The sequence below is a fragment of the Choloepus didactylus genome (assembly GCF_015220235.1).
Source record: "Choloepus didactylus isolate mChoDid1 chromosome 24 unlocalized genomic scaffold, mChoDid1.pri SUPER_24_unloc2, whole genome shotgun sequence".
In the NCBI taxonomy this organism is placed as follows: domain Eukaryota; kingdom Metazoa; phylum Chordata; class Mammalia; order Pilosa; family Megalonychidae; genus Choloepus; species Choloepus didactylus.
In genome coordinates, this window is record NW_023637605.1 from 739,818 (window position 1) to 761,837 (window position 22,020).

General features: G+C 45.3%; 1 pseudogene; it reads right to left on the bottom strand.

The window, feature by feature from the left end:
* Window positions 1-12,078, bottom strand: part of LOC119525179 — a 113,765-nt pseudogene extending 101,687 nt beyond the window's left edge.
* Between the last annotated feature and the right edge of the window lie 9,942 nt (window positions 12,079-22,020).

Below are 22,020 nucleotides of genomic sequence, written 5' to 3' on the forward strand. Positions count from 1 at the left end.
GGTCACTCGGTAAATGGGCTGGAGTAGCACCTAAATGAGGAATATGTTGTCTCCAAAATCCAAAGAGGCCAACAAAGCATTGTGCCTCTTTTTTGGTTGTAGGAAGGGCCAGATTCAACAGCTTATGCTTTACCTTAGAAGGGATATCTCGACAGGCCCCACACCACTGGATACCTAGAAATTTTACTGAGGTGGAAGGTCCCTGTATTTTTGTTGGATTTATTTTCCTCCTCTGCCACACAACTACCTTACCAACAAATCTAAAGTCGTTGCTACTTCTTGTTCACCAGGTCCAATCAACATGATATCATCAATATAATGGACCAGTGTGATATCTTGTGGGAGGGAGAAACGATCAAGATCCCTGCGGACAATATTATGACATAGGGCTGGACAGCTGATACACCCCTGAGGCAGCACAGTGAATGTAAACTGCTGGCCTTGGCAGCTGAATGCAAACAATTTCTGGTGGTCCTTATGAACAGCTATTGAGAAAAAAGCATTTGCCAGATCAATAGCTGCATACAAGGCACCAGGAAATGTGTTGATTTGCTCAAGCAATGATACCACACCTGGAACAGCAGCTGCAATTGGAATCACCACCTGGTTAAGCTTATAATAATCCACTGTCATCCTCCAAGACCCATCTGCTTTCTGCACAGGCCAAATAGTAGAGTTGAAGATACTGGTCCAATCACCACCCCTGCCTCCTTCAAGTCCCTAAGAGTGGCATTAATCTCTGCAATCCCTCCAGGAATCCAGTATTGCGTCTGGTTTACTATTTTGCTAGGCAACAGCAATTCCAGTGGCTTCCACTTAGCCTTTCCTACCATAATAGCCCTCACTCCACGAGTCAGGAAACCAATGTGAGGATTCTGCCAGATGCTCAGTATGTCTATTCCAATTATGCATTCTGGAACTGGGGAAATAACCACAGAATGGGTCTGGGGATGCACTGGACCCACTGTGAGACAGACCTGAACTAAAACTCCATCTATCACCTGACTCCATAAGCCCCAATTCTGACTGGTGGACCAGAGTGATGTTTTGGGTCTCTTGGAATTAATGTCACTTCTGAGCCAGTGTCTAACAATCCCTGAAATATGTGATCATTTCCTTTTCTCCAATGCACAGTTACCCTGGTAAAAGGCCTTAGGTCCCCCTGGGGAAGACTGGGAGGAAGATTATTAGTATAAATTTTTGGCAGTGTAGCAGAGGCCTTCCCCTCATTTGAGGGGCTCTGGATCTGTAAACTGCCTCAAGTCTGGGAGTTGATTAAGGGGCCATGACCCTCTGTTCTTGTAATTTAAGTTAGACTTTTGTACACTTGACCTAGAATTCTTCTGCTTATACAGAGCAAACAAAAATTTAGTAGACTGCCCATCTATTTTACTACTAGGTACTCTATGATCTGCTAGCCAATGCCATAAGTCTCTGTGAATCAGATTATTTTGACTGCTGCCTTGAGCCTGTTTTCCATTATAGTAGCCATGCCCACCTTGTCTTTGGCAATTAACCATGGCCACATGGCTTCTGCCTACTTGGGATTCAATTATCCCCATTGTGTTTAAGGATTCCAGCTCAGTGACAGCAGTTCCTACAGTACTCTCTGACCTACAGGGAAGGGCGACCACAGAGCTTTTCAGGGATGACGGAGCTAGTCTCAAACTTATTCCTCACAGTTCTAGTAAAATGTGTGTCCTCTGGACATTCCAGGGGGTATGTGAGCAGGTCTTCCGTGATAAATCCACTCTAACATTCCAATCTCTCTGAGCCTTTGAATCCCCTCCTCTACATTATACCAAGGCAGTTCTGGCATTTCGACCTCAGGTAATGCCAGCCACCTTTTGGTCCCTGTTTCAGCCAACCACCCAAACAAACTGTTAATGCCCTTTCTAGCTCCTCAAGCTACAACATTGAATGCAGAATCTCTGGTTAGTGGGCCCATATCAAGAAATTCAGCCTGATCCAATTTTATATTCCTTTCACCATTATCCCACACTCTTAACAGCCATTCCCACACATATTCCCCTGGTTTCTGTCTGTGTAAGTTGGAAAACTCATACAGTTCTTTTGGAGTATAGCGTACTTCCTCATGGGTCACACTTTGTACCTTATCCTTTGGGGCCTGTTGGAACTTTAGCCTAGTTATAGGTCTTGAAGAAAAGACAGGTGGTGGGGGTGAGTCATGAAAAGAATTAGAAGTACCCCTCAAGCCATTTACCTCAGGACATTCTATTGCAGTTTCATCTTGTGATACAGGATTAATCTCTCCAGACAGAGGAGTGAGGTCTGCTTCCTCAGGGGAAGTGATTATAGGTTTAGCAGGCACTGAAGGGTTCATCTCTTTAGGTGGGGGTTGGATGGCAGGCTCCTCAGGGCAGACTGGAGGTTGGGAATCTGTTTCCTCCAAGCAGGCTGGAGGTTTGGTAGCTGCCTCCTCAGGGCAGACTGGAGGTGGCGGGGTGGGGTGGGGACTGTTTCTTCAGGACAGACAATTACAGGTATATCTAGCAAAGATTCAACAGAGCCCAAGGTTTCAGTGTCCTCACTGCCATTATTATCAATCCATATGGCCCCATCCTAGGTTTCAGGATCCCATTCTTTTCCAATCAAAGCCTTTACTTTAACAGCAGACAGGCTGCGAGATTGAGATTTTAGTTTATGTTGTAAATCTGCTACTTGCACAATAAGATTCTGGGTCTGTTTTTCAGAAATCTCAAGTCTGCAGCTACAGGAAATAAGATTTTCTTTCAGGACACACAGAAACTTTTATATCTGTCATACGGTGCTTAAGTTTCAAATTTGAAGCCTTTAGCTCGTCCCTTTCTCCTATAACTTTATCCAGCATATCTAAGCACAACCAAACAGCATCATTATATCCCTTCACTCTGCAAACCTCTGTTAAGGTGTCAAAAACACTGTCATCCAGAGCCTTGTTTTGTACAAGAGTATGATTAGGAGAATCAAATGGTGATCGCCATTGCCAACTCACGCCACAGACTGTCAGTGCCATCTTGATTATTAGAAATGGAGTCATTAGTGCCTCTGAATCTAATCAGAGTAGAAAACCAATTATAAATGCCCATTTTAGATTCTATTTCTCAAGAACCTCTCCTGGTACCAAGCTATGTTTGTTAGGGTTCTCTAGGGAAACAGAATCAACAAGAGATGTCTGTAAATATAAGATTTTATAAAAGCATCTCATGCGACTGTGGGGATGCGTCAGTCCAAATTCTGCAGGGCAGGCAGCAAACTGGCAACTCTGATGAAGGTGTCTGATGAACTCCTCAGGCAACGCTTTGCTAGCTAGCCAAAGAAGAAGTGAAGGTCCTCTACCTTTCTCCCTTAAAAATCTTCAACTGATTGAATTAAATCTAGCTGATTGCATTCTCTTGCCCTTCATTGATGTAATCAGTCACAGCTGCAGTCAACTGACTGATGATTTAATAAACCAGCCTTCTGGTTTATTAACCAACCACAAATGTCCTTGCAGTAACAGTTAGGTCAGTGCTTGCTTGACCAGACAGCTGGGTACCATCACCTGGCCAAGTTGACACATGAACTTAACCATCACACAGTCTATATTTCATTTTTTTTCATATATCTCAGTAATGTCCTTGTTTTTACAGTGCTGTGTTTTATCTTTTAATTTTATTCTAGTAACATGTTCAACCTAAATTTCCTTTGAACCACATTCACATATATAATTTAGTGCTGTTAATTACATTCACAGTATTATGCTCTCATCACCACCATCCATTTCCAAAACTTTACAATGAACCTAAATAGAAGTTCTGTACAAATTAAGCGTCAACTCTGCATTCCCCACACCCAACCCAGCCCTGGTAAACTATACCCTAGATTCCAGCTCTATGAGTTTGCTCATTCTAATTATTTCATGTCAGTGAGATCATATGCTATTTGTTCTTCTGGGTCTGGCTTATTTCACTCTGCATAATATTGTCAAGTTTCATCCATGTCGTCACATGTATCAGGACTTCATTTCTTTTTACAGCTGAATAATATTTAATGGTATGTATATATATATTTTATCCATTCATCAGTTGGTGGACTCTTGGGTTGCTTTCATCTTTTGGCAATTGTAAATAATGGTGCTATGACCATTTGTGTGCAAATATCTGTTTGTGTCCATGCTTTCAATTCTTCTGGGTGTACACCTTGAAGCGGGATTGCTGGGTCATATGGTAGTTCTATACTTAGCTTTCTGAGGAACTGCCAAGCTGTGTCTCCACAGCGGCTGCACCTTCCCACCAGCAATGAATGAGGGTTCCTATTTCTCCACATCCTAATATTTTTAATTTTCTGTTAATTTTAATAAAAATTCTTAATAATTTTTTAAGAAGTGGTCCCATATTTTCATTTTGCACAGGGCCCGATTCTAGCACTAAGTCTTCCCATGGACCTGATACAGAGACAAGTACCTGTCACACATTAACTCAGGAAAAAAGTCACCATCCTTGTCATTCCCACTTTCCATATGGGGAAAACAGGGCACAGTGAAGCAAAGTAACTTCCCTCAAACCACAAAGCTGAGGGTCAAGCATGGGAGGGTGGGTTGACTGGGGAGCCGTGCCCTCTCGACCAGAGTGCACCAAGCTGCCATCATGAGACTCCAACTCTCTCTCCCACCCCTCCCACCCATCCCTCCCCACGCCCCCTCACTCCCCCAGCAGGGTCTCTGATCTCAAGATCTCAGCAGGGTCTCTGAGATCTCAGGGTCTCTGATCTCAGGCCTAGAGAGCCCCCCTCTCACGTCTCCCCATTAAGCTAGTTTCCTGCATGTTGGTGGGATACCCTAGCAGAGGGTAGCTGGGCACTGCCAAAGTCACAAAGGCTGTGCCCTCCGGACCCAGCACTGCCACTTGCAGGTGTGGGGCCAGCAGGCAGACTTGCACGTTTGAGTTAAGACACACAGCAGGGTGGGTATGCATTGTTCACAGCAGGTTGCCTGTGAAAGCCAGACAACAAAACAAGCTCCATGTCCACCCAGGACCTCTGGACTTCCCCAGGGTGCAAAGATGCAGGAGGACATGATTTTTCTCCCAAAGTGGAATGATCTCCAAGAGTTATTTAAAAAAGTGATGCACATACTAGCATCTAGTTATACTAGCTCTGCAAAAAAAAAAAAAAGAGGGTGATATGTATATGCACTTTTATAGACTGGTAAATCCTTCTGGAAGGATCTACAAGAAACTGGACACAATTGATAAGACACACCAAGGAGAGAGAGAGGGGCATGACTGTAATGATGCCTGCCTTTTGAATCCCTGGAATTTTATAACATGTGCAAATATTAACTACTCAAAACACTAACTCCCCCTGTTCTGGCTCTATGCTCGCCTGTGCTCTGTGGGACGAGCAACCACACAGACTCTTAAACGGGTCAAGTGAACTGCAGAGAAGAGCCTTGGAGGTAAATATTCATCCCCTGAAGTGCCCTTGCTGTACCTTGCATGCTGTGGGCACAGAACAAATACTTACAAACTGTAAGATTGTGGGGGAAAAAACTGCACTAAAAATATTGTGAACAGAATCAAATGGCAAATAAACTGGTAAAAACTACTTTCTACAAATATTACTAATGTGGACAATGTCCTTCATATATAAAGAACCCTGGCAAATAAATAAGCAAAATCCAGAAGATGCTGAGAAACAGAATGATCAAAAGACATGAATCAACAATTTTGAAGAAGGAACATAAATGGCTAACAAACATGAAAATATCATCACCCATGTTAGTAATGCTGGATCTAAAGAATCTCATCAACTCGGCAAATAACAACAACAACAAAAAAAGATAAACCTCAATGTAAACCTCAATGGCTATTATGGGTGTGATGAAGCAGATAATCACATCATTACCACAAAAAAAACAAATTATCCTTTTTCTCCCCTCCATGTTTCCCTGTTTTATTTTTCAAATAGCTCTTTTTTTCTGTTTACAAAAACAAACCATGTTGAAGAAAATTTGGAAAACAGGGAAGACTCCAAAAAGAGAAGTAGCCACTTCAGGGTAAACACTGTTAAAAATGATCTTTCCAGACATTTTTCTCTGCATGTTGTAAACATTTGTTTTTTCAGAACAGATCATGAATGCACAATTATATGGTGATTCTGTGAACCACTGATTGCACACTTTGGATGGATTGTATGGTGTGTGAATATATCTCAATAAAATTACATTAAAAAAAGAAGAGACTACGACCTCTTTGTTTTCACCTGATATATCAAACAAAGTAATTATGGCAAAATAATTGTTGAATCCAGGTAGTAAGTATACAATTTTCTATTCTTTCTACTTTTCTGAATGTTTGACATTTTCCATAAGAAAAATGTTAGATAACATCATAACCATCTTTCTGTGTCTTTATGTATTCTTCTACAGCACCAATTTCAGTGTCTGCATAGAATTCTACCGTGTTGATGTACAATAATATACATAAGCAAACCTCTACTCATGGGCATTTTGGTTGCTGATACTTCTTTCATATTTTGAGTATCTCATTCCCAATTTGATAATCTTTCTATCACATCCAATGTCAGACAAGCCCGTGTCTATATGAGCCTCAGAGCACCATCCAAATACCATTCTTCTCAACTTCTGCCTTTGAAGGTTAATCTTGATCCTTTATACGGCCTTTTTTTTTAATTCAGTTTTTTTGAGATATATTCACATACCATACAATCATCCATGTCTATATGAGTTTTGAGGTCCCTGAACAAGCTTTCTGAGAACTTCCCCTTCCTTTTCTTGATAGGTTATTGGGTGGGGGGCAGGTGGAAAGAGAACGTGCACTCCCAGGTCTTTTCTGACTTACATTTCCTTAGCAGCTGCCTGGGCCCTCCTTGGGGCAGCCTCGGATTCCGGAACACCCACCCCACAACTTGTGCGCACACAGTTCCCAGCCCCAGGGCCCCCCAAGCCCCGCTCCTGCCGCGGTGCCCACCAAGAGGCCACTGATGCACACCCCAGAAGGTCCTCTGGTCCTTCTAGTTCCTGCCCCTTAGGAACTTGGGGGATCTGGGATTCTTTATTCTTAATAATAATAAGGCTCATGGTGTTAAGATTTCAGACCGAGATTCCAGGACAGTGTCTTCAGATACTCTCGAGAGTCTGTTCCCTCCCTGAGAACTTACTAATTTTGAATATGCGTTTCAATGATGAGCCCAATTAATACAGACCTTCTTATAACAGTGTGGTGATGTGACACCGCGACCCACTATTTGTGACATCAAGTGACGTCCAAATAAATGATGAAGAGCACAGTCTAGGGATGCGAGTTTCACAGGCCTCCAAGAGGAAAACTAGCAGGAGCATCGAATCCTCAGATGGCATCCATGCATGATATTGGCATGTTGGTCTAAAATGCCTAGACTGGGAGAACTGTGGTCACGCTGCAGGTGTCCTCTGAGTCCAGCTTTTGCACACAGCAACACGCCACAATCGACGTGTACGTGTGGTCATAAATACAAATACATGCAAAATGAAGAAATATTTTTTCATCAATGCCCAATGCGCACTTTATCTCCGCCAAACGAGCCTGCACTACATTATCAAATGACAGCCAAGGAGCCAGCACTCACAAGCTGCTTGCCAGCAGTTATGGTTATGTGTCAGGCCGGGCGATCCTAAATGAGCAAACTCTTGATATATTTAAACACTATTTTGCACACCTATGCATGAATAGACAGTCTCAGCACTAATGGTAAAAAAATCAAAATTCAGAAAGAATCTAAATGAAGACTAAGGCCCAAGTCTAATGAAAACATTGACAAAAATAGGTAATTATTAAGCAGACTAGGTGTCAAGTGTGGTTCAAAGTTTGTTTTGTTTTTAATGTGAATGATCTTTAAGAAAATATTTCTGCCTACGACTGCCATGGGCAGCCTCCGAGACGCCTGTCGCCCCAGCCTCTGGTAGGCACACCCTTGCCTCCTGCCCTCCCCTGTGTGGAGCTGGACCCAGACATGCTGCCAATGAATAAAAGCAGCGGAAGTGGCGGGAGGTCACTTCCAAGAGTAGGTTTCAAGAAGACTGCTGCCTGGAGTTGGGTGTGCTCTGCTACCCTGCTTGGCCTTGGGGACGCTGCTGCCAGGTTGTGAGATGGCCTGAGGAGCCACGTGGCAAAGGACAAGGCCTGAAGCAACCACCAGAGCACACTTGCGAGAGGAACCTCCCTGCTCCCACCCCTTGAGCCTTCAGATGAGACGATGCCCTGGACAACGGCTTCACTATAACCCCACTGTATCCCTATAGTCACCCTGGATCCAGAGGCCCCAGCCAAGATGCACCCAGATTCCCGACCCACAGACTCTGAGAGATAACAAACCTTTGTGGTCTGAAGCCACTGAACTCTGGAGTAACTTGTTACACAGCAGCAGGTAGCTAACACAACAACCAGACTACATCACCAATTGAGTTTCAATAAAACACACCAGTCATTTCAAAAGATGGATGTTACATTTGTACTGTATAATTGTATTGATAAATTCAGTTTGATTTTATAGTTGAATTATAAGCATGCAGCCATGTTTACTGCAAGTTTTACACTTATACTTATTTAAATCACATGGTAACACATAATTTAAGACAATATTGAAGGTTGCAATAGCTTTCTTTAAAAAGATGTCCATATATTCCTAAAATCTGAGAAGCACCAGGTTAAGGGTTTGTATGTATATGTGTGTGTGTACGAGAGAGAGAGAGAGCAAACCTCAGGTTAAGGGTGTGTATGTGTGTGTAAACCTCAAAATCCGTCCCCTACCTTTCCTTCTTTCAACCAGAGCATGATTTCATAAAAACACAAATCTGACCGTATCTGTTTAGTTCACCGTATTCCTAACACCTGGCACATCTGGGAATCAACAAATGAATGATGGTCATGCCTTGACTTAAGCCCTTCAAAGGATCCCTGTTGCTCTAGGGATAAAGCCCTAGAAATAAATCTTTAGCTCAGCCCCCTTAGTCCACCTCTGCCCTCCCCATCTCCCTGACCCCAACCCCCAAACCTCACTCACTCTCCGTCAACCTCTGCCCTTTGCCCAGCCTTTGCCCCCTACCAATCTTAAACATCACTTCGCCCTCCCAGCCCCTGCACGCCTGTCGTTAAACAGTCAACTGTGGACTCTAGTTTGGTGCCCATCTCTGTTCACCAGGATGGGGCACCACGAGGGCTGGGGCCTGGGCCTCCTTTTCACCATCGCTGCCTGGTCCACACAACGCAAGCTGTGAATGCTGGGCGAACGACGGGGCGGCCACGACATGCCCCTGTGGGAACGCAGCCCTCGCTCTGGAGAGCCCGGGAAGATGAATCAGTTCACCCACCAGGAAGGCAGCACAGGCCAGGGCGGGCCTCAGCCGAGACCTGGAAACCCTGCGGGGTAGGGACACTTCCCCAAGGTTGCCCGTGTCATCAGGGAGCAGGAATTTCTGGTCCAACGTTCTCTTCACTCTGACTTTCAGGGCAGCAGAGAAGCCTTTTCTAATCATTAAATTAAGGGAGTGGTATGGGCTGAATCACATCCCCCTAAAAAGATATGCCAAAGCCCTAACTCCTGGCACCCCAGAATGTGACTTCATTTGGAAAGCGGGTCCCTGCAGCTGTCTATTTAGATGTGGGGATACTGGATTAGGTGGGCCTCTGGTACCTTCCTAAGAAGAGTCACTGGGGTACACACTAGGAGCAGGCCCTGTGAAGGGGGGCAGGGCCTGCATGGGAGGGTCAGGGAGGAGCCCCCCACCCCCACTCCCGCAGCAGCTTTTGGAGGCAGCAGGCCCTGCCCACACCTTGATTTTGAACTTCTGGCCTCCAGAGCTGGGAGACAATAAAAGCCTGTGTTTTAAGCCCCCAGTTTGTCCTAATTCCCTGGAAACTAATACATGGCCTCTGCACGCCTTTCTTTTCCTTACCCCACAAAGGCGCCACACGGAGGAGTGCGCTATCCCTGGAGCTGGTGAGCAATGGGCTCAGACCCAGCCACCAGTGCTCCCTGTCTCAGTCGCCATTCCCCATCCTGTCACTCTGCTTCACTTTCCGTCCTTGCTCCCATGACCACAGGATCTCAGACACCTATGTCGGTTGCTCCGTTGACAGCCTGGCTGTCTCACAAAATGTTTTGTATACAGCTGTATCTCAGCACTGCACGCAAAGTCGGTCTCAACAAGTGAGAAAGTGAATGAGTGAGTGAGTGAATGAATGAATGAAAGCAGCACCACCTCTGAGCCTGGACTTCCTCATCTAGGAAATGATTGCAGTAATAACACTCACCTGGGAGGGGAGAGGGCTGAGCAAGGCACAGCAGGAGCCCTTTGTTAGTAATACATGCACTCTATTAGTGCTTTATTTTACTGGTATATTAGCGCTACAATGTATTAGGATTTGTGTTACACTGTAGCAGGGGGAACTCAGCAAGGGAGCTGGGTGGCTCAGAGGTCACAGCAAGGACGTGACATCCAGGAGGCACTCCTAAAAGGAGGCTTCGACAATTACAGAGACAATCACCCTGAGCAGGCATCGCCTCTTTCCCAAACTTTCTGGAAAGAAAAGGTGCCAAAATCAAAGCATGGAAAGGAGGAAAAGTGGGGTGGGGGTGGGGGTGTAACATTGGAAAGGCCAGCCATTTGGCAAACTAACCTAAGACCATTTGAGCAGAATGCTTGGCAAAGCATACAAGTAGAGAAATGGATCCCAACCAAATCCTATCAATGTTTAACACACATCACATCAGAAAAAGAGATCATTTGAAAGCTTCTAGTTTACATGGCACTGCAGTCTAGCACCCTGACACCAGAATTCTCACTCCAACACCAATTTTGAAAACTGTTTTTCAAACACCCAAATATGTAAAAATCATAAAACCAAACTGTTTTGACAGTTGTCATTCATTGCGAGAAAAATTAAAATTTTTAAACCAAATATTTTTCAGCTGATCTTTTTCATTAAAAAACAAATTCAGCTTTGAGTTTTCCCTCCATCACTCAAAAGGCCACTGCAGGGTTGTATTCTCATGAGCACGCGCAGGGGAGTCTTTTGGGAATTTTATTTTTGAATGACAGAGCTTGAAACGAAAAAAGTAAGCAATAAACCTCAGACACACAGAGATACTTCTGCAAAAACTCCAGCGACCTCTCTCCTTAAATTGTGCAAGGAGTTGCACTTAAAAAGCAAAGGGGAAAGTCACCAGCCCTAGATTCCACTAGTCAAAGAAGCAGGAAGGGCTTTCTTTGGTGCTTCCTCAGTTTTTAGGCCGATAAACTCCCCTGCCCTAGAAATCTGTGGGTTTATTCTAAGGGGTGCCCTGGAGATCACTCATGCGAATGTGAGCGGTTTTTTAAAAAGTGCGCTGGTGATCGGGAAAGTGAAGCGAAGAGGCCCGTCTACTTTTGATCTCTTGATATCCACTGTTATTGTTACTATTCTTGCCAAAACATTTGAGCAACCACTTTTAAAAATATTATTTACATAATTTTAATTTTTTTCAATTCAAGTAGCTTTAAAAGACCATATAGTAGCCTGGGTGGGGAGATAGATAAACCTAGGTTGAATTACCTGGAGTTTAAAGTCTGTGTTTAAATGCAGCGTAACCTGCGTTAAATTCCCAGCTAGATCACCTCCTAATCGTGCACCCCTTAACGGCCTCAGTTTTCCATCTACAAAATGGGCTGCCTGTGACGGTTAAATGCTAAGCGTCCGGCTGGGTTCATACAGGAGAGCTTGCACTGATAAGGAAGGGTTTCCTTCTACGGCCAGAGTGAGGAGGGCGAATTGATAGCATCCCGCAAAGGGGGTCTTGGGGGCCTGGGGTAGGGTGGGAGGGTGTCGCGCGCCCCGTCGCCCGGACTCACCAGGGCTTCCAACTCGCCCCTCTCCAGCGGCTCGTACTGGTGGCCCGCGCGGAAGAAGGGGAGTTTCTGCAGGAACTTGGAGAAGCGGCGCTTTACCATGGTGAGCAGGCCGAGGCCCCCGTGCAGCCTCCAGGCTGGCCGGCGACCGCCCTGCGCGGATCCCTCGGTCCCTGGGGAGGCCGGGGTCGGCTGCTCGCGCCCAAGCCTCCAGGGCCAGGCCCGGGTTACCAGGTAGCTGCCTACCTGCCCGCCGCAGGTGAGGCCCCGCCCCCGGGGCGTTGCTGTGCGCCGGGCCACCCTCGGCGCACCTGGCGTCACCCTGCCCCCGCCCTGCGAGATCGGCTGGGACTCCCCGGCCCTAGACGGTTAGGGAAGGCCAGGGGGCTGCAGCGTTGCACCAGAGCCTGGTTCTTTCTCCAAACTTGCCAGAACATAAGAATCACCTAGGGTTGGTGTTGAAAGTGGGGGAGCAAACGCTGAACGTGCGAATTTCCAGCCGCCTTCCAATCCTCAGTCATTGGGTCTGGAGCCCACCTGGAAGCTGAGAATTTAAAGATTCTCCTGGGGAACCACGCGAGCCGCTGGAAGAGAGGTGGCTGGCTGGGGAAGCCGGGCCGGACCCCCACCTGCTGCCTGGCAGATCTGGACTTGCCACTTCACTTCCCTGAGCAGGCAGCCCCCCACCTGTAACTGAGGGAAGAGAAGATGGCTCAGATCTTACTCCAGGGCCTGGGACTGAAATCCGAGAGCTGGAGTTGTTTGGGGGCCACCATTGGCTTTGGCCTCTGAGTGGTTTGGTCCCTTCCCCCTCACAGGCAGGATGGGAGCCACAGGTTTCTTAAATTGTGTAACATGGTGCTCATGAGAGCACCTGCTTCATAGTGAAACTGAGAGGATTATATGAATGTTGTTGCATATAAAGGGCCAGGGCCAGGGCTTGGCATAGAGCATGCATTCATATTTCCATCCTCCCCATCATCATCACCACTACCACCACCATCCCAGGGAAGCTCACAAAGGATGTGAGTGAATGTGCTGCGTAGAGGTTTCCCCTCCCAGAACCTGCACCAAGAGTGCAAGGGCTTTGGTTTCAGGTGCAACTGAAATCCATAATCAGACTCCCTACTTGCAGCTGGGTGGCTTTGGAGACAGCTGGGCCACCCCTTTTGTGCCTTGGTTTCCTTATCTATAGAGTGGGATCACTCAGGGACCATAGGAGATGGGGTGTGCATTTGTCCAGTTAATTGAGATGCCCCTTTTGAGCAAATAATTGCCACCTACCTCACCTGCTCCCCAAGAGCTGGTCACCCCAGCCCCATTCAACCCAATGGGCCATTCTCATCTCTCCTGCATCTTCTCCCTTTAATAAAATAAAAGATGCTACCAACGTCATGCTGTCCCCACCCCACCAATTTCAGCAAAGGCCCAGGTCATCCTAGACCCGGGAATAAAGGGAACAAACCAAAACTCTGGTGTGGAGTCAGTCCCAGATTTAAATTTGAATCCTACACCTGTGCCTTCTAGATGTGTCACATGGGCAACTTTCTTCCCTTCTCTGTGCCTCGGTTTCCTCTTCCATTAAATGGGGATGATTCTACCTACCTGTTCCACTCAGGGTCCTGGCAGGACACAGATGGAACCTGCAGAGTGGGTGGTTTGAGGAGAGCTGGCTAAACAGACTACCTGTAAATGTGTAGGCAAAGGGGAGAAACCACAAGGGATCCCGCAGTTGCCCAAGATTAGCAATGGTAAGAAGTCAGTGCCATCCCTAGGCCTGGAGGGCAAGAAGGGAAAACAGGTACCTGGAGAGGGGAGCCTGGTGGAGAGACCCCCTGGTCAGAGCAGTCAGGGGGAAATGCAAGTCGGAGAGCAAGGGAGGCTGGGTGCAGCCCCTTGGGCTGAGAACTGGGACAAGGGTGGAGAAGGGTGTAGGGGGCCTGGAGGAGCAAAGGGGAGCTATGCAGAACCTGATGTCACAGCGCTGTTGAACAGATTAAAGCTAATATTTGCAGAGGACCTGGTAAAGTACCTGCAGTGGTAAGTCCTTAGAAAATTCTGTCATTAAAAAAAGGATATATGAGAATTCAGCTAAGCTATTCTCAGATTCTTTCCCACTGACATTTCATGAATTTAATGTAGTTTTGGATCCAGGGAAGAAGACCTCCTTATGGACACAGAACTTCATGCTTTTCCAAGGTGTTCATCAAACATCCTTTCTTCAGGGCAAAAAGAAGTTGGTCTTGGCAAGGAGTGATGGGTTGGTCAAAGCCCAGCCCTCTTTGCATCCCATCCCCATGGTCATTGTTCCAGCTCAGAGATGTCAAGGCTGGACTTTGTGGACCAGGTTTAAGAACCCCCAGAACATTCAGGAAGGAAATTCTGGGTGATTGTGCCAGTTTGGATGTTTTATGTCCCCCAAAGCTCCATGTTCTTTGATGCAGTCTTGTGGGGGCAGATGTATTAATGTTGATTAGGTTGGAACCTATTGATTGAGTGTTTCCATGGAGATGTGACTGAATCAACTGTGGGCGAGACCTTTGACTGGATAATTTCCATGGAGGTGTTCCTCCACCCATTCAGGGTGGGTGTTAATAAATCACTGCCATATAAAACAGCTGACAGACAGAAGGACTTCAGAGAAGCTGCAGCTTTCAGATCCATTTTGAAGATGGCTGTTGAAAGCTGACACTTTGGAGAATGACATTTTGAAATGCAACCTGGGAGCAAGCAGACACCAGCCATGTGCCTTCCCAGCTAATAGAGGTTGTCCAACGCCACTGGCCTTTCGCCAGTGAAGGTACCTGTTGTTGATGCCTTACCTTGGACACTTTATGGCCTTACAACTGTAACTGTGTAACCAAATAAACCCCCTTTATAAAAGCCAATCCGGGTGATGAATGTACAACTATGTAATGGTACTGTGAACAATCGAAAGTATGATTTGTTTTGTATGACTGTGTGGTATACGAATATATCTCAATAAAATGAAGATAAAAAAAAAGAAAAAAAAAAAAAAAGACATAATGCTGAGCAAAATAAGCCAGGCACAAAAAGAGAGATATTGTATGTTACCACTAATGTGAATTCTGTGAAAAATGTACAATGTTTTATACTGTAGAATGTAGGGGACCTAGAGATACCATTAGTGGAGGGGGAATGATAATCTAATAAGAACAGATAAACTATGGAGGGTAATCTCAATGTTATGGGAATGCTCAGGAATGATTATGGTTTGTAAACTTTCTTGGATATAGTAAGATCATGTTGGAAGCAATAGAGTTATTTTAGGTTTTTTTTTTCTCTTATTCCTTTGTTTTCTTAGGGGTTGTTAATTTTCTTGGGGTATGGAAGGAACATGTTGGAAGCAATGTAGTTATTTTAGATTATTTGTTTTTCTTACTCCTCTGTTTGGACGTGGTTTATTAATTTTCTTGGGGTATGGTAGGAACATATTGGAAGCAAAGTAGTTATTTTAGGTTATTTGTTTTCCTTAATCCATTGCTTTGTTTGAAATGTTGTGGGGTTTTTTTGGTTGTTGTTTGCCTGTTTGTTTTTAATTTTTTGATAAACAAAGTTAAAAAATTGAAAAAAAATCAGTAGAAAAATGGGAGTAAAAACTAAATGACAAATAGGGTGGGATGGGGGGATGGTTTGGGTATTCTCTTTTCACTTTTATTTTTTATTCTTATTCTGATTCTTTCTGATGTAAGGAAAATGTTCAGAAATAGATTGTGGTGTTGAACGCATAACTATATGATCATACTGTGAACAGTTGATTGTATACCATGGATGACTGTATGGTTTGTGAATATATTTCAATAAAACTGAATTAAAAAAAAAAAGCCAATCCATTTCTGGTATTTTGCATAAGGCAACATTAGCAAACCATAACAGTGATGGATTTTATGGAGCACCCGGGCCTGTTAAGATGGAGTGGACCACCGGAGAAGGCAGCTAAAGAGAGCAGCCTTATGACTGGAAGCCACTGAATGGGCACCCTGAGTACCAGTTTTGGTAACATTTTTGGTTTTGTTGCACGGTGATCAGAAAATGTAGCCTACTCAATGTCTGCTTTTTTGTTTTTCTTTCTTTGTTTATCGAGATTTTATACCTGGTTTGTATGCAATTTTTGTAAATGTTTCAAGGGCATCAGAAAAGTTGGTGCATTCTTCTTCAAGGGGATAAAATTAGTTTTGTATCTATTCATTCTATCTTCTAGTTACAGTATGTGCTTATTTATTTTTTGACTAATTGATCTGATATGAGATGATAATGAATAGTTTAAATTCCTCGCTCTAATTGCTTTCCTGTCCATTTTTTCCTGGTATTTCTGAATTTTTGCTTTTTAAACTGCTCTGTTGGTTAATATATAATGATTTCCCTGTTGATTATAATTTTTGTAAATGTTTAATGCCATCTCTATCTCACTAAAATGAGTCCCTTAAATTCCACTTTGCCGAGTCGATATTGCCACCACTGTTTCCCTATTGCCAATTCTGTTATCTGTATTTGATATTTTATTTTTTAGTTGTCCTTGTCTCATTTTGCACCAGCGTAAGCTTGGTGATGTCAGGGAACCTGTCTGTCTTCATCATTGTGTAGTTGCTGGGTCTCTAGCACAATTCCTGAAGCATAATAAATGCCCCCAAATATTTATTGAATGTGTCTCTCTCATAAGCAGCAGATCATTGAATTTGTTCTTAATCACATTTCAGCTCATTTGCTTTATAATAGAGAATTTTATTGTGTTTACCTTGTTATAATTGTTACCTAATTGTTATAATTAGACTGATTTCTGTCCTCCTCTTACAACTTTTATTTCCATGCTTCTTGAGGCAAGCACTGTGCTATTTGCTACTGTATTTACTGTTTTAGAAATGAACAACCCATTTAAAATTCAATCAGGATAACACCTCTTAGGCTTTAATGTATTGGAATAGCTAGAAGTAAATACCTGAAACTACCAAACTCCAACCCAGCAGTCTGGACTCCTGAAGACAATTATATAGTAATGTAGATTACAAGGGGTGACAGTGTGATTGTGAAGACCTTGTGGATCACACCCCCCTTACCTAGTGTATGGATGAGTAGAAAATGGGGATAAGAACTAAAGGACAAATGGGGTGGGATGGGGGGATGATTTGGGTGTTCTTTCACTTTTATTTTTTAATTCTTGTTCTGGTTCTTTCTGATGTAAGGAAAATGTTCAGAGATAGACTGTGGTGATGAACGCATAACTATGTTATCATACTGTGGACAGTGGATTGTATACCATGGATGATTGTATGGTGTGTGAATGTATTTCAATAAAACTGAATTTAATTAAAAAAATTCAATCAGGAATTATCTGAAAGCATTTCAGAAGTAAAGACAAATATCTGTAGCCTTTTTTATTTCCTTTTACAGAGTAAAATTATTTTGGTTTTGATTTTCCCTTTTGTTTCTCAACCCTTTGCTTGTTTTCATATTCTTAGCAATTTAATCTAATTGTCTTTTTTTTTTGTCATGTGTTGTCAGTTTTACCTTAGCAATCACACCTGCTATTTATAGTTCTTTCTACCATCCTTTCTTAGTTCTGTAACTTTGGTTGGTTTCCACAGGTTTCACCACTGATTTCAAGATTTTTCCCTCAGGAATGTTTATCTGCCTTCAGCCTGCAGGATTCTAGAGGAATCTCTCAAGGAATCTCTTCAGACAAGACAACTGGCTGGAAACTGTGAGATTCGCAGCTCTGAGGGCCATCCTGGTGCATCACCAGCCTGAGCCAAGGTGGGACCGTGCGAGCGCATCCAGCCATTCCTGAAGCGTCTGCCCTGGGCCCAGTGGACAGTGAGGCCACAGCATTCCCACTCCCAGTCACTCTCATCATGCAAGTGATGTCATCTCCTTACCTGTAAGTTAACACAAATGAGACATGCTGGCAGGAAGCTGCCACACCGTCCCAAGGCACCTGAAAGTATTTGGTAATGAACCTCACGAGTCATAAAGATGACATTTGAAGGTATTTAGAAAGTGTATGCTGTATTCTAAACAGTTTTTTTTTTTTTAATTTCAGGAATTAGTTGGAAATTATGGTTCCTAAGCAAAGGCTCAGATCTGTTTTGTTTTGTTTTCTGGCTGTGGATGCAGGCAACTAATATAATCATTTTATAGAAAAAGAAATTGGGGCTCAGAGAGGTTAAGCCGCTTTCATCCATTCATTCAGCAAATATTTTTAGGCCCCTACTCAGGCCGCCTCTGCTCAGGCCCCCTCCGCTCAGGCCCTTTGCCTGTCTCTTCAACCTCGGGTTCAAGTCCAGACCTCTTTTCATACCCCTCAGGGCTGCCAGGCCCAGGCCCCAGCCCTCTGCCCGTCTCCAATTCCCCTCCTGAGCCTCAACCAACTCCCTGCCCTCCTCAAGGCCCCGGGTGCTCGCTCTCCCCACTCCAGCCTTGGCACGAGCTGTCCCCTCTGCCTGGGACACTCCCCAAAAGCCCCTCTCACCGCACTGCCTGCTGCTCAACCTTCAGGTCTTACCTTAATCGAGTTTCTCCTGAGAGGTGTTTCCTGCTTCCCAGACCAAGAGGGGTTGGGGGAGGCGCTTTGCTACAGTCACAAGTTCAAAAGGAAGCACTGAGTGCAACCCCTGCAGACAGCCCAATGCCCATCAATGGTGGGACAGATAAATAAAGGTGACCTGTCCATGCAAAGGAGTACTACACAGCCATGAAAAGGAATGAAGCACTGATCCAAGCCACAACGTAGATGAACCTTGAAGGCCTCATGCTCAGTGAAAGAAGCCAGACACAAAAGGTACATGATTCCATGTACACGAAATGTCCACAATAGGAACTCCATGGAGACAGAGAGTGGATCTGTGGTCGCTGGGGTGAGAGGGCTGGGGTGGAGGGTGGGGGTAGGGGGAAGGGGATGGGGAGAGGAGCAATTACTAATGGGTGAGGGTTTCTTTTTAGGTTGAGGAAAATGTTCTGGAATTAGTTAGTGGTAATGGTTGCACAACATTGTGGATATACTGAAAACCACAGAATTGTACACTTTAAACTGGAGAAATTTATACTAGGTGAATTTTATCTCAATAAAAATGTTAATATAAAAAAAGTAGGTGGTGAATAAGTATCTGTTGAATGGAGAGTGAATGGATTGATATTTCAGTCAATCCAGGAAGTTAAACATGTGCTTTCTGTTGGCCTTTGTGCTGTGGGGAGAGCTGGGTCACTGCCCCCGAAAGCTCCTGGGGTCCTGGGACTCCCGGGTCGGGTCGGGGTGAGGGTGGGGAGTGTGGTGGGTGGGGTCAGTCCTCAGGAAAGGAGCTGTTAGCATGGGGCTGGGGGAGAGCGGGGTCTTATACAGGGGGCCGGGGAGTGGCCTTTCTCTCCCCTGGTTTGGGGCTGCCTGTTTCCACACTCAATTCCCAGGGATCAGGAAATTCAGGAGTGGCTTGGCAACCCCTGCAAAGAGAGGGGTGTGGTCCCTGAGCCCACCTGGCTACCCCTCCAGGTGACACTCCATAGGACAACGCATGACTAACCCCACCCCTAGTGACTTCCTCCCATCCCCTCTAAACTGAAGGTTTCCTCTCTGAGGGATTTTGGGGAGACCCTGGGCCAAAAGAATGGGAAAGTTAATACACACAGATGCACAGTCAATGATTGGCAGCAGTTGGTGGATAAACACCCCACAGTTGCAACAATGTACCCTTTATCGGCTCCCTCCCTTCCCTGAGCATTTCCTGGGATCACCTTCCAAATAAACTCCCGCCTGCTTCTTGGAACCCAGGCCACTATGCTTGGCACCCGGCCAGCAATAAAACCAAGCTCCTACACCAGCCCTCCAGGTGCTGCCAGGGTGACCTGGCCCCACCTGCCAGGTGCCTCCTGCCCAGCCCCACCGCCTCCTGGCTGGGGTCCAGCAAGCTGAGCTCAGGCCCCTCTGCCTGTAGGTCCCGCAGCAGCTCTTCCCACAGCCCACCCCCTCCCTTCCTGCAGGTCTCGGCTCCAGGGTCACCTCCCCAGGGAAGTCCTCCAGGAGCACCTCCCCGTGCTGACCAGCTGGTGCTCGCGTTGTGATAATTACATTGTGTGTACTTTTCTGTAAGTCATTTTACTTCAGTGCTAAGTTCTGCTTAAAAAATAAAAGCAGGTGAAAGTTTAATGAGCAACAGGTGAAAGTTTAAGGTGTTATAAAAGATCTCCCCACAAGACATGCCATTCCAAAGGGAAAACAGCACAGCCACTTTACAGTGGAGCCACCCGGCAGACTCCACCTTAGCCAGGTGATCCAAGACCTTCACCTGCAATGGGACAAACTGACAGCCCGTGACTCCCACCAGGGGCCCTGGAGGATGCAGCATCCCCTCTGCCATTGTCCAGCTAAGAAGCTCCACCTGAATCCAGTCATGAGGACACATAACACCCACGTCAAGGGATGGCCTAGAAAATAGGTGGCTGTACCCTTCACAAAGGCCAATGTCAAAAAGACTGAGGAATGTTCCAGATTTGAGGAGACAAGAGCTGTAGCAACCAAATGCAACATGTAAAGTGTCATCCCCCGCCAGAAAAAAAAAAGCCTTTGTCTTTTGCTGTAAAGGACATTAGTGGGACAATTTGTGAAATTTGAATAAATTTGAAAAAGTAGATAATAGTATTGATTTAACGTCAACATCCTGATTTTGGTAAGAGTACTTGAGTTCCGTAAGAAAATGACCCTGTTTGGAAATGCACCCAGAAGTTTTTAAGGGTAAAGGGACGTCATGTCTGCAACTTACTCTCAAATGGTTCAAAAAGAAATAATTATAAATATATAGAAAGGGAGACAGGGACAGAGAGAGAGAGCCAGAGAGAGACAGAGAGATCACTCGTGGACTTGGGGAATCTGATGAAGGATCTACACAAATTATCTGTACTATTTTTGCAAATTTTCAATAAGTCTGAAGTTATTTCAGAATAAAAAGTAAAAAAGAAATAGCATCCCAACATGAATGGATCTCAAGGGCATTACGTTGACTGAAAATAAAAGCCAATCTCCCAAGGTCACATACTGTGTGATTTACTCATACAACATTCTTGAAATGGCACATTTATAGACATGGAGGACAGGTTCGTGATTTCTAGGGGTTAGGGAGTGTGGGGGAAGCGGGTGAGTGGATTACAAAGTCGTAGCAGAGGGAGCCCTTTGGGGTGATGGAATGGTTCTAGCTTGATTCCTGGGTTGGTCATGTGATCCTGGCAGGTGATAGAAGAACACAGAACAATATGCTTACATTGTAACAATGTCAATTTCCTGGCCTTGACATTGTGCTAAAATTATGCAAAATGCGACCACTGCGGGGAACCGGGTGAAGGGCACACTCTCTGTGCAATCTTTGCAACTTCTTGTGAATCTGTAACCATTTTAAAAGAAATAGCACCCCACCTCTGTCGCCCCGCCTTCCTTCACCCTGCCTTTTCCCCACTGTGCTCCTTTCTAGGCACCGAGTTCATCTTTCGTATTCCTGGCCATCAGCTCCATGGGGACAAGAAATGCATCTGCCTGTTGTTTCCTGCTGCAGTCCCGACATCTAGAGGAGTGTCTGGCACATAGTAGGTACTTAAAATGTTGTTGAGTTAATAAACGAATAAGAGGGCCCTGGTCAGAAGCCACAAGAGCCTCAGCCACAGTGAACCTGAGGGCAGGTAAGACCCGGGGGTGGGAGTGGTGGTGAGGGGTGTGGATACAGTGTCCCAGCACTGATGGCCAGTTCTGGGCAACCTGCAGCTACACATGGGCTTTGGGTCTCGCTGTCATTTTTACCAGCCAGCCTGGGCACAAACAGACTTCTGATACTCACTTTGGGCAGGGAAGGGGCGGGCACAGGTAAACTGGTTTCACCAGTAAGGAAGCTGATTCCTTTATTCAACAAACATTTATTGAGAACTGCAGAGAGTGCAGCAGCCTCTGCCAGGGAAGCCAGGGAGTCCGCGTGGGGTGATAAAGAGGGCGGCTGACTCTGTGACTTCCTGCTGGGCTGCGTCCTCAGAACCAACTTCCTATTTGCTATCACCCCCGCTGGACAGATGAGGAACCTGTAGCAGATAGTGCAGACCCCTCAGGTCTCTTCTTACCATTTCTGTCAACTCAGTGTGACTCGCTCCCCCTTCCAACAGCAGCACCT